The sequence below is a fragment of the Pristiophorus japonicus genome, unplaced genomic scaffold (genome assembly GCF_044704955.1).
Source record: "Pristiophorus japonicus isolate sPriJap1 unplaced genomic scaffold, sPriJap1.hap1 HAP1_SCAFFOLD_136, whole genome shotgun sequence".
NCBI lineage: Eukaryota > Metazoa > Chordata > Chondrichthyes > Pristiophoridae > Pristiophorus > Pristiophorus japonicus.
The window spans coordinates 555,690-562,385 of record NW_027251029.1 but is presented as its reverse complement, the minus strand read 5'-3'; positions in this window follow the sequence as shown (position 1 = coordinate 562,385).

Here is a 6,696-nt window from a genome sequence, read left to right as displayed (position 1 = left end):
TCTATCTCTTTCTCTTTCTCTCCCTAGCTTTCCATCTCTCTTTTTCCAACTCTCTGTCTGTCTCTCTCTCTCTCTGTCTATCTCTCTCCCTCTCTCTGTCTCTCACTCTCTCTCTATCTCTATCTATCTCAATCTCTCTGTCTCTCTCTATCTGTCTCTCTTTCTATTTGTATCTCTCTATCTCACTATCTCCCACCATCGCTCTGTCTCTCTGCCTCATCTCTCTCATTCACACTCTCTGTATGGCTCGCTCACTCTCTCTCTCTGTCCGTCTCTGTCTCGGACTCTGTAACAAGAGACCTGGTATAAAATGGCCACCACGCATTTGATGTAAAATGGCTGCTCAATCTTACAAATCATTCCACTTATCATTCCACATATCATTCCACACATCATTCCATACATTATTCCACACATCATTCCACACATCATTTCACACATCATTCCACACATCATTCCGCACATCATTCCAAAACATCATTCCACACCTCATTCCACACCTCATTCCACACATCATTCCACACATAATTCCATACCTCATTCCACACATCATTCCTCACATCATTCCACACATAATTCCACACCTCATTCTAGACTTCATTCCACACATCATTCCACACATCATTCTACACATCATTCCACACCTCATACCACACAGCATTCCACACATCATTCAACACATCATTCCACACATCATTCCACACATCATTCCACACATCATTTCCACACCTCATTACACACATCATTCCACACATATTCCACACATCATTCCACACCTCATTCCACACCTCATTCCACATATCATTCCACACATCATTCCACACCTCATTCCACACCTCATTCCAAACATCATTCCACACATCATTCCACACATCATTCGACACATCATTCCACACATCATTTAACACCTCATTCAACACATCATTCCACACCTCATAAGAACATAAGAACATAAGAACATAAGAATTAGGAACAGGAGTAGGTCATCTAGCCCCTCGAGCCTGCTCCGCCATTCAATACGAGCATGGTTGATCTGGTCGTGGACTCAGCTCTACTTACCTGCACTCTCCCCGTATCCCTTAATTCCCTTATTGCTTAAAAATCTATCTATCTTTGAATTGAAAACATTCAATGAGCCAGCCTCAACTGCTTCCTTGGGCAGAGAATTCCACAGATTCACAACCCACTGGGAGAAGTAATTCTTTCTCAACTCGGTTTTAAATTGGCTCCTCCGTATTTTGAGGCTGTGCCCCCTAGTTCTCGTCTCCCCTTCCAATGGAAACAACCTCTTTGCCTCTATCTTGTCTATCCCTTTCATGATTTTAAATGATTATATAAGATCACCCCTCATCCTTCTGAACTCCAAGGAGTAAAGACCCAGTCTACTCAATCTTTCATCATAAGGTAACCCCTTCATTTCTCGAATCAGCCTAGTGAATCGTCTCTGTACCCTTTCCAAAGCTAGTATATCCTTCCTTAAGTAAGGTGACCAAAAGTGCACGCAGTACTCCAGGTGCGGCCTTACCAATACCTTATACAGTTGCAGCAACACCTCTCTGCTTTTATACTCCATCCCTTTCGCAATGAAGGCCAACATTCCATTCGCCTTCCTGATTACCTGCTGCACCTGCAAACTAACCTTTTGGGATTCATGCACAAGGACCCCCAGATCCCTCTGCACCACAGCATGTTGTAATTTCTCCCCATTCAAAAAATATTCCCTTTTACTGTTTTTTTTCCCAAGGTGGATGACCTCATACTTTCCGACATTGTATTCCATCTGTCATACCTTAGCCCATTCGCTTTACCTATCCAAATCTCCTTGCAGTCTCTCTGAGTCCTCCACACAACCCGCTTTCCCACTAATCTCAGTGTCATCTGCAAATTTTGTTGCACTACACTCTGTCCCCTCTTCTAGGTCATCTATGTATATTGTAAACATTTGTGGTCCCAGTACTGATCCCTGTGGCACACCATTAAGCACTGATTTCCAACCGGAAAAGGACCCATTTATCCCGATTCTCTGCTTCCTGTTCGCCAGCCAATTCTCTATCCATGCTAATACATTTCCTCTGACTCCGCGTATCTTTATCTTCTGCAGTAACCTTTTGTGTGGCACCTTATCGAATGCCTTTTGGAAATCTAAATACATCACATCCATCGGTACACCTCTATTCACCATGCTCGTTATATCCCCAAAAATTCCAGTAAGTTAGTTAAACATGATTTCCCTTTCATGAATCCATTCTGCGTCTGCTTGATTGCTCTATTCCTATCCAGATGTCCCGCTATTTCTTCCTTAATGAGAGTTTCAAGCATTTTCCCCACTACACATGTTAAATTAACTGGCCTATCGTTGCCTGCCTTTTGCCTTCCCCCTTTTTTAAACAGAGGCATTACATTAGCTGCTTTCCAAACCGCTGGTACCTCCCCAGAGTCCAGAGAATGTTGGTAGATTATAACGAATGCATCTTCTATAACTTCCGCCATCTCTTTTAATACCCTGGGATGCATTTCATCAGGACCAGGGGACTTGTCTACCTTCAGTCCCATTAGTCTGTCCAGCACTACCTCCCTGGTGATAGTGATCATCTCAAGGTCCTCCATTCCCACATTCCTATGACTAGCAATTTTTGGCATGGTTTTTGTGTCTTCCACTGAGAAGACCGAAGCAAAATAATTGTTTAACGTCTCAGCCATTTCCACATTTCGCATTATTTAATCCCGCTTTTCATCATCAACGGAACCAACATTTATTTCAGTCAATCTTTTCCGTTTTATATATCTGCAAAAACTTATACTATCTGTTTTTTTTGCCATACCAAACATCATTCCACACATCATTCCACCCATCATTTAACACCTCATTAAACACATCATTCCACAACTCACTCCACACATCATTCCTCACATCATTCCACACATAATTCCAGACCACATTCCAGACATCATTCCACACATAATTCCACACATCATTCCCCACATCATTCCACACATCATTCCACACATCATTCCACACATCATTCCACACATCATTCCAAACATCATTCCACACATCATCCCAAACATCATTCCACACATCATTCCACACCTCATTCCACACATCAGTGCACACATCATTCCAGATATCATTCCACACATCATTCCACACCTCATCCACACATCATTCCACAACTCATTCCACACATCATTCCTCACATCATTCCACACATAATTCCATACCTCATTCCAGACATCATTCCATACATAATTCCTCACATCTTTCCCCACATTATTCCACACATCATTCCACACCTCATTCAACACATCATTCCACACATCATTAAACACCTCATTGCACACATCATTCCACACATCATCCCAAACATCATTCCGCACATCATTCCACACCTCATTCCACACATCAGTCCACACATCATTCCAGACATCATTCCATACATCAATCCAAACAACATTCCACACAGCATTCCACACATCATTCCACACTTCATTCCACACCTTATTGCACACATCATGCCAAACATCATTCCACATATCATTCCACACATTATCCCATATCTCATTCCACACATCATTCCACATATCATCCCACACCTCATTCCACACATCATTCCACACCTCATTCCAAACATCATTCCAAACTTCATTCCACACATCATTCCATACCTCATTCCACACAACATTCCATATCATTACACACCTCATTTCACACATCGTTCCACACATCATACCAAACAACATTCCACACATCATTCAACACAACATTCCACACATCATTCCACACCTCATTCCACACATCATTCCACACATCATTTCACACATAATTCCACACATCATTCCACACATCATTCCAAACCTCATTCCACACACCATTCCACACCTCATTGCACACATCATACCACACAGCATTCCACACATCATTCCACACATCATTCCACACCTCATTCCACACATCATTCCACACTCCATTCCACACCTCATGACACACATCATTCCACACATCATTCCACACATCATTCCACACCTCATTCCACACAACATTCCACACCTCATTACACACATCATTCTTCAACTCATTCCACACATCATTCCACAACTCATTCCACACATCATTCCACACCTGATTCCACACCTCATTACATACATCATTCCACACCTGATTCCACACTTCATTCCACACATCATTCCACATATAATTCCACACGTCATTCCACACCTCATTCCACTCATCATTCCACACATGATTCCGCACTGCATTCCACACATCATTCCACACGTCATTCCACAGATCATTCCACACATCACTCCACACCTCATTCCACACATCATTCCACAAATCATTCCACTCATCATTCCACACTTCATTTCACACATCATTCCACACATCATTCCACACATCATTTAGTCTTCGTTCCACAAAGCATTCCACACATCATTCCACACATCATTAACACATCATTCCACAGAGCATTCCACACATCATTCCAGAAGTCATTCGACAACTCATTCCACAACTCATTCCACATCTCATTTCGCACATCATTCCACACATCATTCCACACCTCATTCCACACATTTTTCCACATAACATTCGACACCTCATTCCCCACATTATTCCACACATCATTCCACACATCATCCCACACCTCATTGCACACATCATTCCACACATCATCGCAAACATCATTCGACACATCATTCCACACCTCCTTCCACACATCAGTCCACACATCATTCCACACATCATTGCACACTTCAATCCACACATCATTCCACACATCATTCCCCACCTCATTCCACACATCTTTCCACACAACATTCCACACCTCATTCCACACATCATTCCACACATCATTCCAAATATCATTCGACACAGCATCCCACACCACATTCCGCACATCATTCCAGACATCATTCCACACATCATTCCACACATCATTCCACACATCAATCCATGCATCATTCCACATATCATTCCACATCTCCTTCCACACATCATTCCACAAATCACTCCACACATCATTCCTCACATCATTCCACACATAATTCCAGACCACATTCCAGACATCATTCCACACATAATTCCACACATCATTCCACACATCATTCCACACATCATTCCACACATCATTCCAAACATCATTCCACACATCATCCCAAACATCATTCAACACATCATTCCACACCTCATTCCACACATCAGTCCACACATCATTCCAGATATCATTCCACAAATAATTCCACACCTCATCCACACATCATTCCACAACTCATTCCACACATCATTCCTCACATCATTCCACACATAATTCCATACCTCATTCCAGACATCATTCCATACATAATTCCTCACATTTTTCCCCACATTATTCCACACATCATTCCACACCTCATTCAACACATCATTCCACACATCATTAAACACCTCATTGCACACATCATTCCACACATCATCCCAAACATCATTCCGCACATCATTCCACACCTCATTCCACACATCAGTCCACACATCATTCCAGACATCATTCCATACATCAATCCAAACAACATTCCACACAGCATTCCACACATCATTCCACACTTCATTCCACACCTTATTGCACACATCATGCCAAACATCATTCCACAAATCATTCCACACATTATCCCATATCTCATTCCACACATCATTCCACATATCATCCCACACCTCATTCCACACATCATTCCACACCTCATTCCAAACATCATTCCAAACTTCATTCCACACATCATTCCACACCTTATTCCACACATTTTTCCACATAACATTCGACACCTCATTCCCCACATTATTCCACACATCATTCCACACATCATTCCACACCTCATTGCACACATCATTTCACACATCATCGCAAACATCATTCGACACATCATTCCACACCTCCTTCCACACATCAGTCCACACATCATTCCACACATCATTGCACACTTCAATCCACACATCATTCCACACATCATTCCACACCTCATTCCACACATCTTTCCACACAACATTCCACACCTCATTCCACACATCATTCCACACATCATTCCAAATATCATTCGACACAGCATCCCACACCACATTCCGCACATCATTCCAGACATCATTCCACACATCATTCCACACATCATTCCACACATCAATCCATGCATCATTCCACATATCATTCCACATCTCCTTCCACACATCATTCCACAACTCACTCCACACATCATTCCTCACATCATTCCACACATAATTCCAGACCACATTCCAGACATCATTCCACACATAATTCCACACATCATTCCACACATCATTCCACACATCATTCCACACATCATTCCAAACATCATTCCACACATCATCCCAAACATCATTCCACACATCATTCCACACCTCATTCCACACATCTTTCCACACAACATTCCACACCTCATTCCACACATCATTCCACACATCATTCCAAATATCATTCGACACAGCATCCCACACCACATTCCGCACATCATTCCAGACATAATTCCAGACCACATTCCAGACATCATTCCACACATAATTCCACACATCATTCCACACATCATTCCACACATCATTCCACACATCATTCCAAACATCATTCCACACATCATCCCAAACATCATTCCACACATCATTCCACACCTCATTCCACACATCAGTCCACACATCATTCCAGATATCACTCCACA